Here is a 16,168-nt window from a genome sequence, read left to right as displayed (position 1 = left end):
GATAGATAGATATAAACTCCAAAATAGCAGTTTCTAAAAACGATTTGGCCAGTAAAGTATTAACCAAAGATGAGTAACACTTATCAGTATAAATGTGCTTCTAAAATTAATTTCACGCAATAACTCATGAGAAAATTAATGCTAAATGATATATATAGGCATAGACTTAGAAACCACAAAAACATGTGGAAATTTTTTCCTTACTTTAAAAATATTAGTTTTGTCATATGCTAGGCTTTTGAATAAGCCTCACTCCCACCCACTCCCACATACATATTTACAATCAGACATATATGTACATACATAATATATACGTATTTAGTGTATGAATATAGGGATGATAGTCAGCGTTATCCAACGGTTGAGGTCAAAAGTATCATTAGATCTCAAATACTGGTTGTTGGTCTTTTTTTCAAACTAGAAAACCAAGAATTGCCGTAAGTGTTTAAATATCCTTCTTCTTATTTTTAATCTATAATAAACCCCTTTTTAGACACTTTCGTAAATCACACTGTGACTTTACAGATATTTATCTGGAAAGGGCATATTAAACTTTCAACTCGTGAATATCACGACCTTTTCTCTAATATCGGACATTTATTGAATAATGTGAATCACAACCTTCATTCCGTTGAGAAAAAAAAGATAACAAAACTCAGTCCTGTATCTAACGGACTTTCAAGTCGTCATATTTTTCAAAAAGCTTATACTGTCACACAATCTATGGCATAGGTTTGAAAATGTCACACACCTTAACTATTGAGGTTATTTGTTAGGCGCGTTATCAACAATTAATTGATTGTTATTCTTCGTTATTTGTTCTTTTTTCAAACAACATTCTAACACGCATGTTACATTACATTTAGTTTCATTGTTGTGATATATGCTTTAATATATCTGGATATATTCAGTTAGCACACTATCCTTCCCAGAATGTACCATTTAAAAATCTTTTTTTTTTAAATTGCCCTTATGACCCTGCAATAGCAGAGCGGTATGTCTGTGGACTTCCCCACTAGAAAGCGGGATTCTATACCCGTGGTGGGCAGAGCGTAGATATTCCATTGTGTAACTTTGTACTTAATTTTAAACAATAAATCAGTCAGATTGTCCACAGCAATCATTATGATAATATTTTGAAACCAGAATATAAGATCCAGCACCATATCGGCAAATCATTTCTGAAGCCTGAGGTAAAAATCTCGAGAATCCAGTATAGGTGAAAGTGCATCGTCCTGTCAGAATTATTAAGAACGTCTTAACATAACTATCCTGACCATAGATATAACAATTAAAATAATCTAAGAAGTCAAATATAAGTGAATGAAGACAGTCCTTTATAGCAAATAGACTTTTGTACGTGATGTTATAAATAAATATGCCAAAAACTAAAATATATAACAAATATAATGCGTTGAATTATCAGTTACGTATCCTTGCTGCAAACTATAATTTTGGCCATAATCCCAAAATATTCTCACCATATTTAATTTGCTTAAAAGTTTTAGATTAGTTGTAAAATTTCTATACAAAACTAGCAATGTTAGGTGTTAAATTAATTCAAAAGTGATTGAAATGATTTTAAACATTGTAGCCAATAAGTATTAATGAATCTACCACAATACATAAAATTAAAATTCCAGGTCAATACTTAAAAAGAACAAAAAAAACATCAGCCATCTGCTATTAAGATTCACACAGCATACTTAAAATTATTATTACGTTTATAATGCTTATGCATCTATAGAAATTCATGTCTGATATCACTCGATAAAAGTTTAATAGAGACTAAATATCATATATAACAACACGCCTACCGCTTCCATGTAGTATTACAATGTGTCTCAATGAGAGTACATTTCTTATTTAACCTCTGATACTTTCCGAGCACATACACCAAATTATACTAGCGTTCTTTCTATTTTACCTCTGCTAAGTTGTGTTTATTTGGATTATAATAACTATGTTGCAGGTCCTAATCTACCATCGAAGTACTTCACATTAACCATCATACTCACTAGAATTTAAACTACAACAGGCACACATGAATACTTTAATGTCGATTTCAGATAACACACCTTATATTTTCGAAATATCCTACGCTGTTTATGAGAACTAAATAGAGAAAATTGGCAAGTTTGTGGTCAAATGAAATTCGGTTGTCTCGGTCATGTTTCATGTTTAAATAATAACTGATTACAAGATATAGTTGGAAGCTTGTGAACCAAATTAAAATTATCGTTTGTTATATTGCTAAGGATACTAAGAGATAAGTCTAACAGTAATTCAATAACTTCTTTTAGTCGGAAAATCCTGTATTATAACAATTTCGTCACTTAATGATAAGGTGCTGCACTGGATTGACTTCGAGTGTTATTTTGGAGTCCATTGTTGTTCTAAATGTTCTGTTGTTCAATTTTTTTGCTTCCATGGACAGCCTAAGGGATTTTTGCTTTTAAATATTATATTTCTTGTATTTATTTTTTATTTCATTTTTTAAAATTTTGCTACAAAAATAATCTTCTTATAAATGGTTGTGGAGTATTGCTCCATGCATAAGTTATCCTTGGCGGCATTGTATTGTTAGATAGTCAAGACATCAAACAAACCAAGTATTTATGTGAACGTTAATAAAAATGGTTCCAGTGATGCCACTCCTTACACGTGCGCAATCCCACTTTTATGAAATACGAGTAGTCCTCTGTAGCAACATCATTATTGGAGGACCGCCATGGCCAGGTGGTTAGGGCGCTCAACTCGTAATCTGAGAGTCATAGGTTCGAATCACCGCCATAACAAACATAATCACCCTTTCAGCCATGGGGGCATTACAATGTTTGGGCAATCCCACTATTCTTTGACAAAAGAGTAGCCCACGAATTGGCTTTGGGTGGCGATGACTAGCTGCATTCCGTCTAGTCTTACACTGCTACATTAGGGACGGCTAGCGCAGATAGCCTCCTGAAACTTTACTTGAAAATCAAAGTAAACAAAAACCAAACCAGTCCTGCTGTTCAGCTCCTCTCTGAGTTTTGTAATATTTGCCAAGTTGCTTGTGCTCATTATTATCTTTTTTTGTAGCGTATTTCAGTGTATTATCAGCTTGTCACTGTAACTCAACTTAGAAGCAACACTTTTCAATGCTCGTTGGTAAAAGAGTAGTCCTTCTAGTCATACGCTGTTAAATTATGGACGGCTAGCACAGATAGTCCCCGTGTAGATTTGCGCGAAATTAAAAACAAAACAAAAAACAGAACAAAATCGTTAAGAGATAATTTCTGCTTTCCATTCAGCCACCGATTTGTACCTGCATACATAATTGATGAATACTTAATAATTCCTTACAAGATTCTTTTTAAAATGTGTATGTATTTTTATCTATCATATAGATCATAATAGATGGATATAAAAGTGTGTAGTATCTCAGAAGGGCTGGTATTGGTATTAACACTTATATTGATAAACAGAGAACAACGTTTCGACCTTCTTAGGTCATCTTCAGGTTAACAAAGAGAAAGTTTGCAACTGACCGTTGCCGGAACAAGAGTATAAACAACTACGGAATTTTATGGTGCGTTGCAGTTTGATTAGTATAGGTATAAAGATGCTCCTTTATATTGGTATAGTTTTGGTTTCAGTTGTTGTATACGTGGGGATCCTTTGATTTTGCGTTTCTTTATATCTGTTTCCCTAATCAGTATCTGGGTGTTTTCTACGGTAATGTTGTGTTTATTTTATTTTAATATATATATATATATTCTTCTGGTAGATTTTAACTTTTCAGAAATATACTGAAATACAGCTCTACTCATCTTAGTTGCACAACACATAATAAAATATGTAATTGCTCTTTTAAATAGGTTATTAACGTTTTTGCTTATGACGAATTTCACGTAAAATATGAAATTAATAAGTAACATAGAACCTAAAGGGTTTAAATAAGAATAGTGTTTTATGTTGAACACCAGATTGTAGGTACGAAGGATAATGCTTAGGAAAGTAGTTCAGAGAGTAGGATAGGACTTGAAACATAATTTTATAAAATAAAATTAGCCCTTAGTAGATTTGTTTGTTTTTTGGAATTTCGCACAAAGCTACTCGAGGGCTATCTGTGCTAGCCGTCCCTAATTTAGCAGTGTAAGACTAAAGGGAAGGCAGCTAGTCATCACCACCCACCGCCAACTCTTGGGCTACTCTTTTACCAACGAATAGTGGGATTGACCGTCACATTATAACGCCCCCCACGGCTGGGAGGGCGAGCATGTTTGGCGCGACGCGGGCGCGAACCCGCGGATTACGAGTCGCACGCCTTACGCGCTAGGCCATGCCAGGCCACCCTTAGTAGAATATGGGAATGAAATAAAGCATATTAGTTTAAAATGGTAGTTGAAACCCAAGGACCCGTAAGGTGAGACTATATTCAGTTTTATCGTTCGAAATTATAGGTTATGAAATAAAACTTCCGAATGAAAATATTGATGAATTTTAAATAATGAAATTATGTTTCTGAAAATGCATACTAATAAGTATCAACGTCTTTACCCTCTATCGATCAGCTACGTTATAAATGCAAATGCAAATATTAACAAAAGGACAAAATATATTTATTTTCGCTTATTCATTGGTTCAACATATCAGTTAGCGATTTTTATCTTTTAAGCATGTACTAAAATGTAGTTTCTGTGTTTCTCTTGACATTTTGGAAAACGTCTTCACTGATTCTGGTTTTCCAGGCTGTAAAATGGTGTATCTAACAACATATATAATAGTTTCATGTTTTTAGCACCTCCACAAGGATTTTAACGGGCATGTATAACTCTGAATATCATGTATTAACAAGGTTATTTTAACTGCTGTAAAAAAGAGATGTGATATTAACTATAATAACATAAAACATTATATTGCTTTGTTTGTGAAATAACTGTTAGGAGTTTTATTCTTATTATTAGCAGAAGTGTCAAAGATTTCCTGACTTCTTAAAGCCTGCAACATGCAATAGTACGTTATAAACAAATATAATATTTGATGGTTTGAGCTGTAAACTTGTTATAATGGATTTGTTTACAAAAGTCAGTTATCATAAATGGTAATATATACAACATTGTAATTATGAGCATGCTTTACAGTTTTTGTATGTACATGGGTTAAGGTATCAGGTATGCACAGTAGAGTTTGTTCTAAGTGCACCCCAGTGGCACAGGGATAAGTCTCTGGACTCATATCGCTAAAAACAGAGTTGTAATACTTGTGGTGGGCAGAGCACAGATAGCCCATTGAGAAGCTTTGTGATTAATTCCAAACAAACAGTGATAACAAAGTTTAATACAGATATAAAATGTTTCAAAAATATTTTGTTTGCTTAGGTAAGTTCACTGAAACTAATAAAATAGATTTATCTCTTCACAGCCGGCTTGGGTAAGCAGGACCTGGTGATTAGCATGCTGAGATGAGAATCCGAGGATCCATGGTTCTCTTGCAGTAGCAGCAAAGTCACGTCATTGCACTTTAGGTCTTTGGAATGTATTACAAGAGTGACACATTACCAACACGGGTACTAGTCTAACAAAATAGTAGGATTATAACACACCCACGACCCAAAATATCTAAAGAAAGAAAATTTGTGACCAATGCGACACAAACGGGACTCTTGAACTTACGGTCTGGTATGCTAATCACCAGGCCCTATTCAACCATAATACAGTCTCCTTTAAGTCTTTCTGTTTATTATATCAAGTTAATACGTAATTAAGGTTTAGTAAAGACATTTGGGGAAAATATAGACAATGAGAGATTATTTAAACTTTAATTGAACAGATGAAAAAAATTAAACAGGTGGAATCGGTAATTTAATAACTACTATGAAGTATGAAGGTTGTTACTGCCTGAAAAAATTAGAAATAAGCAAACTATTTAATATTTATTTGACTTGCCAGGTGGAAGTTCAAAATAATGTATTAGCGCTCTGAAACAGAAAAATAAAAATGTGTAAGTTTTTAAACAATATAATTATTTTTCAAGCTACTATAAAGTAGAAGCTAAGCGGTAAATAGTACCTCGTACGAAAATTGAAATTTTCAAGTTTTTATCAACATTATTGTTACCGCGTTCATTAGCAATCAATCCACTACAATATGCACATTTTCTCCACTAGTTAGTAACATAGCTTCATATAATAGTCACGAAATTATTTTATCTTATGTTTGACCCTACAGGCTGGAACAAAAAATTAATTTCTTTCAGTAGCAACACACCTAAGAATTCTACACAGCCATAAGTTTCACCTGTATAAAATATTACGCTCAAATAGAGAAACAAATAAACAGAGTACCCTCTAAGATTCTAAGGTGAGTGAGATATTGCCTTGATATGATAAATTGGAATTTTATTCAAACCCTCATAATAATTTTTATTTGGAAAGATAGTCCATTTTTCTTGCATTTTCATGGAGAAATTTAAGATAATTTTAAGGAAGTATTTTTTTTCTTCTCAGTAGGTTATTTTGGCGAATTGGTTCTCGTCCGTATAAATTTACCTTAATCTTTGTTTTGACCTCACAGCTTAATTACGGTCACGTGGTTAAGGTGCTCGATTCACAACCTGAGAGTCGTGGGTTCGAATCCCCGTTCCACCAAACATACTCGCCTTTTCAACTGTGGGGGCGTTATAATATGACAGTCAATCCCATTATTCGTTGATAAAAGAGTAACACAAGAGTAGGCGTGGGTGGTGATGACTAGTTACGTTCCTTCTAGCCTTACGCTGCTAAATTAAAGACGGCTATTGCAAATAGTCATTGTGTAGCTTTGCACGAAATTCAAAACAAATAAATAGTTTTATTAAACTCTTCTCTGTGTTTGATGTTCGTTAAAATGAGTTGAAGATTTTACGCCATTCTATACGTTTTGATTATAGGCGAATAGTAAACTTTTGTTATTTGAAATATTCATTTTTGATAAAATATATTAGTTTTATACAAATGTATGAGTGTATCACGTGAAATGTATATGATGTAAAATAGACTCAACAAAGACAAATATCAAGCTTTCTTTATAATAAACATAACAAATTGAAATATATATATATATATATATATGTAAGGAATACTCAACATCACTTTCAAAACCCCCAAAGGTTTAAAATGTATTACACAAACATTTGTTCAATATACACTTAGAAACAGTCTTCAAGCATTATTGGTTTCTGTAATCCTCACTTTAAATCAAGAAGTACAATGTGCGAAAATTGTAAATGATACTAGTAAGATCAAAGTATAATTTTATAGAAATAGTATTACCAGTAAATAAAAATTAGCAATGTTCTTTCTTTTGCATGAACTAGGTTTTAAATTTATTTTCTGTGTGTTTTTATACAAAAGAAAACATTCTGAGAGTCTTCTAATTCTGCTTGAGCACGCCTACCAAAGACGACTAAGGTAAGAACATATTTGATACACATACCGATGCAAAGACAGTCAAGTAGCCACAGTGTGTCTTACTTCTTGTACACTTTATTTAAAAAAAAAGTGTAAAGTGTGTTATGGTTTGTTGCTATGGTGACAAGCAGGTTCGCAATGCAATTCTGTAATATTTAATATGAAATATAGAAAATTGTGATATAAAATTTGAGTAATAAATGTGGAATTTTGTTGTGATAAATAAACAAATTTTAAATAACTTTTCCTTCGTTTTTCGAAATCAACTATGTGAAGTGTTGTCCCTCCTCCATTCTCCAGAACTATCCCGCCACCTAGCGTGGATCGAAAGGATAGCTTCAGATCGATATTAGTCTGCAGTAGTGTTTCACATGCCATTCGACAACGTGCGGTGAAAAGTTTCAGTTTAAAACTTAAAGAAGGCTTTTAAAAAACTCTGATTACAATGATAGAGACCAGTATATTCATATACCACTTATCGAAAATAAGCTCATGTCGCTTAATTTTTGAATAAGTGAACAACGAGGAGAATGAGTTTTTTCCTAACCAAAATTTGAAGATATCAAAAGCTCAAGCCTCGCCCTGTGATTTTGTCGAGAACGCGATTCCTTCTCTAATTCAGACCTTTACTCGTTCGAAGAGTTCAAACTTCGTTTTGAAACCCCAGTATAATGTTCGTCTGCTTGTGTATCTGAAAAAGCTTCAGCTTGTTAGCTAGTTGGAGATATTCTTGTTCGAAAAACTTCTCCCTTATTCAGCTATCTTAGTGTAAGATAGGAAGAGGCTTATAAATGTGACTGAACATAATAAACACAATGTTTGAAAAAGTCCGAAATTAATGTTTATATTCTCCAATTTGGTAAAAGGAACCTTTAGTTATAGCTGATTACGTCAAACAGTTGCGCGCCGGTGAAAACAAAGACCACAGGGATCAACCATGTGGCGCCTGCCGCCACTCAGACATCGTCCCATGACGTCATCCTGATGCAGTGTATGGATAACTAAAGTTTGCGTTCAAATGGCGAACTGGCGTTTAAAATACCTCATGATGATTTTATGATACTGACCTCTTTTAAGTGAGGAAGTTCAAAATTAATTAAAGACTGTAAAAAGGTAAGGTTGGAAGTCGGAATGTTTCGGGCTGTATAATGATTGTACATTTCTGTACCTTAGAATACTATATTGTTAAGGAAATATTCTTCATATGTAGGACTGTTACTGTAATGATACTGTATAAATTCGCAGATCTATGTATATGTATATAGATATACATGACAACACCATTATCAAAGAATTTAATTTACATAGTTTACTGATTTTAAGCTTTTTCTAATAATATTATTTGACAAAATATATTAACAGTTTAAAATGAGCAAACCCTTTAAACTAGAATTATTCATAATATACTGTTAATAATTTCAGGTATACCTATTCATGTAGTTGTTCTTGCAAATATGTGACTGTGCAGGTGTAATACTACTTAGACATTGAGTTATCGGATTTCTGATAGGTGTGGCTGGTAATACCTATCTGAAAAAAAAAAAGGTTTTAATCAATACTAGTAGTCATTGTGTTTGAATACTTTTGTTTAAAAACAAGTTAGGCTTGTTGTGAATCTCCAATAATATAACTTAAAATAATAACATACTTCTCAAATAACTTAAAATAACGAAATAACTCAAATTTGGAATGATATATACATGTTATATTTAACTTTGTAACATACTATTTTCGTTACTAGACTATTCACTTAAAAACCGTAAAATAAAATAATGTCAAGTATCCATCAATTTTGTATGTACATAGATAATGATTATTTAAAAATAATTACCTTTTGTGCTATATATAAAATTGATTAATCCAGAATCATCCGATAAATAACTCTAAATAAAAAAGAAGAAAAGTATATTTTACTGAGTGTCTGCAACTTCTCTATAAGTGACGTGTTAATATAGCATAAAAATTATAAAATTAACTAAAATGAAGAAAATGTCACTTAGACACGTGTTGTATGATGGCATTTTGTTTTCAAATAGGTAAAGGGAAAACAATATAAGTTTTTATAAACAGTTTATAAACATTTAATTTATTAAGTATATATTTCATAATGTGTTAATATATCATTTTAAGTTACCATTTAGACTTAAATGTTGTTACATAATTCTCATTCTAAAAATTGACAATTTAAAAGTAAAAAAGATGGCTGTAACTTAATTGCTAAGAATGTTCTATGACTGACAGTTTATTAAGGCAAACCATTTATGGTCTGATTCGATTAAGTCTTCTTCTGGTGTATAATCGAACAAGATTGTGTAGGAACGTTATGATGATTAACATCCATATATGTTATCTATATTCGCAGTATACTGCGTGTTCACAAAAAAAAATAAAGGTATCTGGTAATGGGTGGACTAGTATTCAGAAAATCATAGTAAAAAATGAAATATAAATCACGATATTTGCAAAATTATAAAAACTAATTAATAGCAGGAATTATTGTAATTCCTTAAAAATCATTTTCTTGGAACATACAACAAAGAGGGTGCATTGTACAGCAAAAGTTAAATATTCTACCTAGATAATGTGCTTTTGCTTACTGTAAAAATCACCTGTAATCCAAACTAAAGACTTAATAAAATGTTTTGTGCAATGAACTTTCTGAATGATCAGTTGTTCATTAAGTCCAAGTTGCTACTAAACTGATGCAGAATTGTACATTCATTTAAGAGAAGTTGCGTAAAAAATTTAAAGTAGGGAATTATTTAAATTTAAAGTGCTTTCACTTGTTCTGGAAATTCGTTACCAGAACAAATATTCTCCTACTACTTCTAATACTAATCTGGAAGAAGAAGAAAAAACATTTCGGCATTTTGTTACTAGAGGGCGTTACAGGAGCAAAATATTCCCATGATATTTACTTTGGAATTTTGTCAATGGAGTACAGAATACAGTTTGATGTTTAAGCTACAAAGGTGTTTACATGGTACTTAAACTATAAATTCATGACAGGTGTAAACTTTGTGCTGAACTTCAATGAACAAATATTTTAAGTTTTAACCTTTATGATCGGGATCTAATGTTGTATCTTATTACAGGAGTAGTTTAAAGCTGTAAATTGAAAATGTGTACATCAGATAATAAAGTTTGCTAATGATTGTTCCCCACTGGCACAGCGGTAGGTTTGGGGATTCATACTACTAGAAATCAAGTTTCGATACCCGTAATGGGCAGACCACAGATAGCCCCTTTTTGTAGCTTTGTGCTTAATATCAAAACAAACCATATAAAACAATTGTTAGTGATTAGTAATTTTAGAGAAAAATAATTTTCTTTGCCATGTGAGTACAATGAAATGTAGTAACATTAAAATGTTAGTATATGAAAATGCTAGTCTTTCTGAAAAAGGTAAGCAGTAAATGATTATCATGATAGAGATTTTTGTAAATATGTATATAAATACGTTAAGGCATTTCTCAATTCATCACTTACGTTCATCCTCGTTTTTATTGTTTACATATAACTCAAAATACATTTTAAAAAACATACGTAAATCAGTTAATCAGGCTAGTGCATTCCGTAATCTGTATATATATTATCTATCAATAACTAGACGCTGTCCAGACAAAATGATCAACTTTGTATTATTAACAATAGCGATTTCATAAAATCACCTAATATAATGAAATACTGACAGGTAGATTTCGCTAAAATTCTACCCGTTGTGCATGCTTACACAGGGAGAGTCTAATAAAAATATTACACCCATGTTTGATGTCAGAAAATTACCAGTGTGTGTCTAACTAATCTTATACTGGCGTTCGATAGACTTTGGCTGTGTTCTTACTGTAGACCGAATTAAAACAGTGTAGATCATGCATTTATTGATTTCACGATTTCATTTAGTGCAAAGCAAGCTAGTGCAAAGAAAACATGTACATTCAGTCTTTAAGTCTTGAACTAAATATTGTTAATGCCTGTTTTATAAAGTGACACTTTAAAAGACACAGTACTGTTTAAAAATGAAAAAAAATATTTCATAATCAAGTTATTTGAACTCTCTGTCTCATCTCCAAAATTCAAAATCTAAATTATGTAACAGTTAAATCTCAAGTCTTAAATATCGAAAAATATAGACGGATAAGAAAAGAAACATTATTTCGTTGCAAGCGATAAACCATTATGTTTAGCTACAGTGTGGTTACCGCAACTGTTTTAACAGCTTAATTGTCTGGAAGATAAAAATGCTTCATTTTCTATAGCTACAATTTTTCTTACTACATTATTTACTAGCTGAAAACAAATTTAAACTTGTTTGATATCTGGTTCCTTTAAAAGTACTTTCATTTAACATCTGTTCAACACTACCCCCCATCCCGCTAGGACAAATGTAAGTCTACAGATTTATAACGCTAAAATTAGGGGTTCGATTCTTCTTGGTGTGCTCAGCTAATAACCCTATGTGGCTTTGCTATAAGAAAACACACACACAGCACTAACCTTTTATGCATTAGAAACGTACTAACTAGAACTATGCCTGCCAACCTGAAATAATAACTGGTCTACTTGAAGTTAACAAAGTGTACCAATTAATAATACGCTATAATGTTGAATCTAGTCAATTAGATCTATTCCGAGACATTAACTGATCAATGATAACTGACGAAAAATATTAAATTGAAAATTCAGCTGGTCAGCTGTAACTTGAACAGAAGTAGCAACAAATGAGACATTAAGTTCAAACTTACATTATCTGGTCATTTAGGATTTTACAGAGTAACAGTTGAACCTGAAATAGGAAATTTTACAAACTTCCTGGTGTCGTTTTGCTAGCCAGAAATTTTAAAGTGAAATAATTATTCACCCAATTAAAACTGTATTAAATTGAGCTTATTAGCTGTTCAATCCTTGACTGCCACTCTTCCATCGCACCCAGAGTTTAAAATACGAGAAATCTTTTGTAGTATTGCAAAGATTCGAAGAAGGGTCCCAGCTCAAAAATCCAGAACTCTACCTGAGAGGAAGTCTACATCCTTTTAAGAAAGTACAGATACAAGCAGACAAGCAAATTCAAGGACTACTTTTTATCTTGCCCCATGATGACTCAGTGATAAGTCTGCAAGCTTCAAACGCTAGAAATGGGATTTAGATACACGCAGCGAGAAGAGCACATACAACTATATGTGTAGATATATGCTTAACAAACATACAAGTTTGCATTTTGTTACAAGTCTTTGAGGAATGGTGAAAATGACCAATGTAAGTTTTAATTAACACCTTCATCTAATGTTAATTTTGTGTAAATAAAACTAACATTACTATAATAAAAACGTCTTCTTTTTCGTAACAAAAAGGAATCCTCAATTGTTGAGGCACTTTAAATTCATTTAGGCAGGATTAAAGTAAATTAATCCAAAAGATCTTTTCTCTTTTTTTCTTTTCTAAAACCTATTTTTTTTCGCACGCCAACAATACCGTAAGTGTAGAACGTGTGAATACCCAGTTCAATTTTATTACTTATTATGATTTCTATGTACCCTCCAACTGAATTTTTTTAGGCAGGATTAGAGTAAATTAATATATGAAATCTTGGGCGTGGTCAAATACATCAATTGAAAAAGTTTGACCTCCTGAGTCGGAAACTGCAATTGGATCTCAAATCCGTCAGAAATGATAGAAGTATGAGTTAAAAGATTGTATTTAAGAAAACAAACAAACTCAAAACCGTTCTATGAGCTGCTCATCGCAACTAATAATTTTTCTCCTCTCAACACATCAATTTAGACTTTCACACAGAAACGTCAACCTATATTTAGTTGCCAACTCATTTTACGTGTATATAGCTATTTAAGGAACATTTTTGTGTATTTAACTTACTAAAGTATTGTCCAAATGCAACTATAGGTTTCAAGGGAATCATTAATTTTTATCTTACTCATGAAAATCCTTCAAAACCCCTTACGTTACAATAAGCCATCCATTTGAATTTACATGTTAAATCAGTGAAAAATAGTAACGTAACTTCGTTCATCTCAAAACAACATTTTAACGAAGTATGCTTAAAAAACATTCGGTACAAAACTTGTGAAGTTAGAATATCATCCAGGAAATGTTTTTGTATATGGTATATTTGTTTCGCATTGAAAATGGCTTTTATATCACAGGCCAACGTGTTAACAAAATGAAAGTTTATGATTTTGTTGAAATTATATATTGAATTTTATACTTTTTACTCTTCAAATACTCAAGTAATCGAGAAACATGATCAAAGATTTAAAAAATGGGTAACGTATTCTCCACTTATCCACGGTAGTAAAGTGGTTTGTTTGTTTCCAACAATGTCACATTAGGTATGACCCCAGATTTATTTGAGATGTATGTTGAAACCTAATTATCGCCTACATTTGTTTAAATATAAGGACCATATGTCTGTATTAACATCACCAAACGTCCATCCTGTCAGCTAGGCTATATCAAGTCCACTAAAAGCAGGGTTCGGCATTGCCAAGTGGTTAGGGCGCTCGAATCGGAATCTCAGGTTCATGTATTTGAATTCCTGTCATACTAAACAAGCCCGCCCTTCTAACAGTGGGGGCGTTGTAATGATATCATCAATCCCATTATTTGTTGGTAAAATAGTAGCCCAAGAGTTGACGGTGGGTGGTGATGACTAGCTGCCTTCCCTTTTGTCTTACACTGCTAAATTAGGGATGGCTAGAGCAGCTAGCCCCCATGTAGCTTTGCGCAAAATTCGAAAACAAACAAACTAAAAGCAGATTGTTAACTTGTTAACTAGTTCGAGATCCATTCAAATCATTTTAAGATCTTAGCAAGAGCCAACGATGAATAGAGATTCGGTATGAAAGATATCTTCCACATACACAACTGAGCCCTGAGATTAGCCAAATTAGCTCCGGAGGTAAGTTACATTTATATTTAATTTATCCGATAAACTTTTGAATTCACAACACTTTATTAGATATTTATCCATTGTCTAAGAGAAAACAGAAACACCCCTTGCATATGATTACATTGAAACTTCTTCAACTAGTAACGTATCTCGTTTAGAAGCAACTTTAAATGCATTTTCTAATTAACGTTAAAGATAATGGTGGCGATAATAGAGGTTGTTGCTGTTTTATTTTTAAGATTAATTCCGATTTTTAAACCCATTACACAGCTGTTGATTTAAAACCACTTTTTAAAATAGTCTTATTAATAAAAGTGTACTCAGCATTACTAATGCTCTTAGAAGGTAATAAGTTTACAACTAAGTAATATTTTCTTTATTTTACTCTTAGATGTTGATGAATTTACAACCAAATACTAATTCTTTTTATCTCACACCCTTAGATATTGATAAGTTAGAGTCGGATATTATCCTTTTTATCTAATACTGTCTTATATTAATAAATAAGCAATCAAACAGTGCATTATTATTACAACGACCGTAGTAACTGAAATATCACCCGTGTTTTCTTCTGTTGATATCCATAAGCGTTTAAGAGTTGATAAACAAAAATATTTTAGGCAATTATATACATGGCGTTTATTTTGAGCAACTACGACACAAAAATGTAAGCCTGAAACTTTTGCACTATGGTGTAATTTAATTAAGTTTCAGTTTCCACTACCCATTTTGCTTTTAACTGCGCAAATAATTTTATTAATTTTTATTGTATTATGTATTTACGTACTTTTATTTTTTTTCTCTTTCAGTTGCACAGATATCACTATTACTAACTTTATCAAGTGTTTAATAAATGTAATATTGCCATTCTTTTTTATTGCGCATGTTAAAATTTTCTATAGTGACAAATAAAAGACTGTTTGCCTGCAGTGATGACGTGTGTTGAAGTTCCGCTTGCAAAACTTTTTAAAATTTTTTTAACCAGAAATATATGTTCTATACTGCTCTACATTACTGAGGTCACGAGTAGTTCAGTGGTTGCTATGACAACAAATGCTATAGATTCCACTTTAAAGATTCATTAACAGTCAATGGATATTTTGTCTGAATTTTACTTGACCCCAAAGTTCAAAACAACTTTTTCACGTTTTTTAGAGTTCTAGAAAAGAAACGAAAAGTATACTTTCATTCTTTTACACATTTGACTACGCCTTTTTTTTTTAAATGAACGTAGCTAGAAAACAGAACATTAGTGGACGTTGGCCATGTATTGATCTAGTAGAATATTTGTGGAGAAACAAGGTATGCTACCTACTGCAGTCTGAAATTTGATCTTTAAAATAAAGCTTATATTTTACTTAACATCTTCAAAACATATCCCTATGTCGACCACAAATACATGTATGTATTGTTATAATATTTCAAAATATCATATATTTTATTTTTATTAATAATGTATCGTGAAACATTAACAAAAGTATTGACTAATCTTTAAAGATATCTGACATACAGTCTGGTAAGATATTAGTAAAGCAGCTAATAATGAATTTTCTGTGAACAATTATATTAGGTATTTTTGAAATGCTGTAACGTATAAGACACCAAAAATTACTTATGTTTCTCATTAGAGTGTATGTGAAGTGCACAAGGTGTAACTTTACGAAAGTATATTACATTTTCTTTATGGGTAATTTTGAAGTTATTCATTCAAGCGAGAGCTTATTTACGACACTATGCAGTAACAAGAAAGTTTACATATTGTAAGTTCTTACGAAGTAGGAAAATTTTAAATTTTGAAGTCTGACGAACAGCAGTCACTCGATGAGATG

The 16,168-nt window shown here is 32.0% G+C and overlaps 1 protein-coding gene across 8 annotated transcripts in view; it reads left to right on the top strand.

Annotated features, from left to right (window-relative positions):
- LOC143258477 (sodium channel protein para-like) overlaps positions 1-16,168 on the top strand; it is a 207,065-nt gene that overhangs the window by 19,844 nt on the left and 171,053 nt on the right. Inside the window, exon 1 of one of the 8 annotated variants that reach the window (XM_076517508.1) lies at positions 7,806-8,545. The exons of the other annotated variants lie outside the window; for them this stretch is intronic. The gene's annotated coding sequence lies outside the window, so the exon portion shown is untranslated. Of the gene's footprint in view, positions 1-7,805; positions 8,546-16,168 lie in introns of those variants that run through there. 8 annotated transcript variants of the gene reach the window in all.

The sequence above is a fragment of the Tachypleus tridentatus genome, chromosome 8, assembly GCF_004210375.1.
Source record: "Tachypleus tridentatus isolate NWPU-2018 chromosome 8, ASM421037v1, whole genome shotgun sequence".
In the NCBI taxonomy this organism is placed as follows: domain Eukaryota; kingdom Metazoa; phylum Arthropoda; class Merostomata; order Xiphosura; family Limulidae; genus Tachypleus; species Tachypleus tridentatus.
The sequence above is the reverse complement of the archived record's forward strand: the minus strand, read 5'-3'. Positions and strand labels throughout refer to the sequence as shown.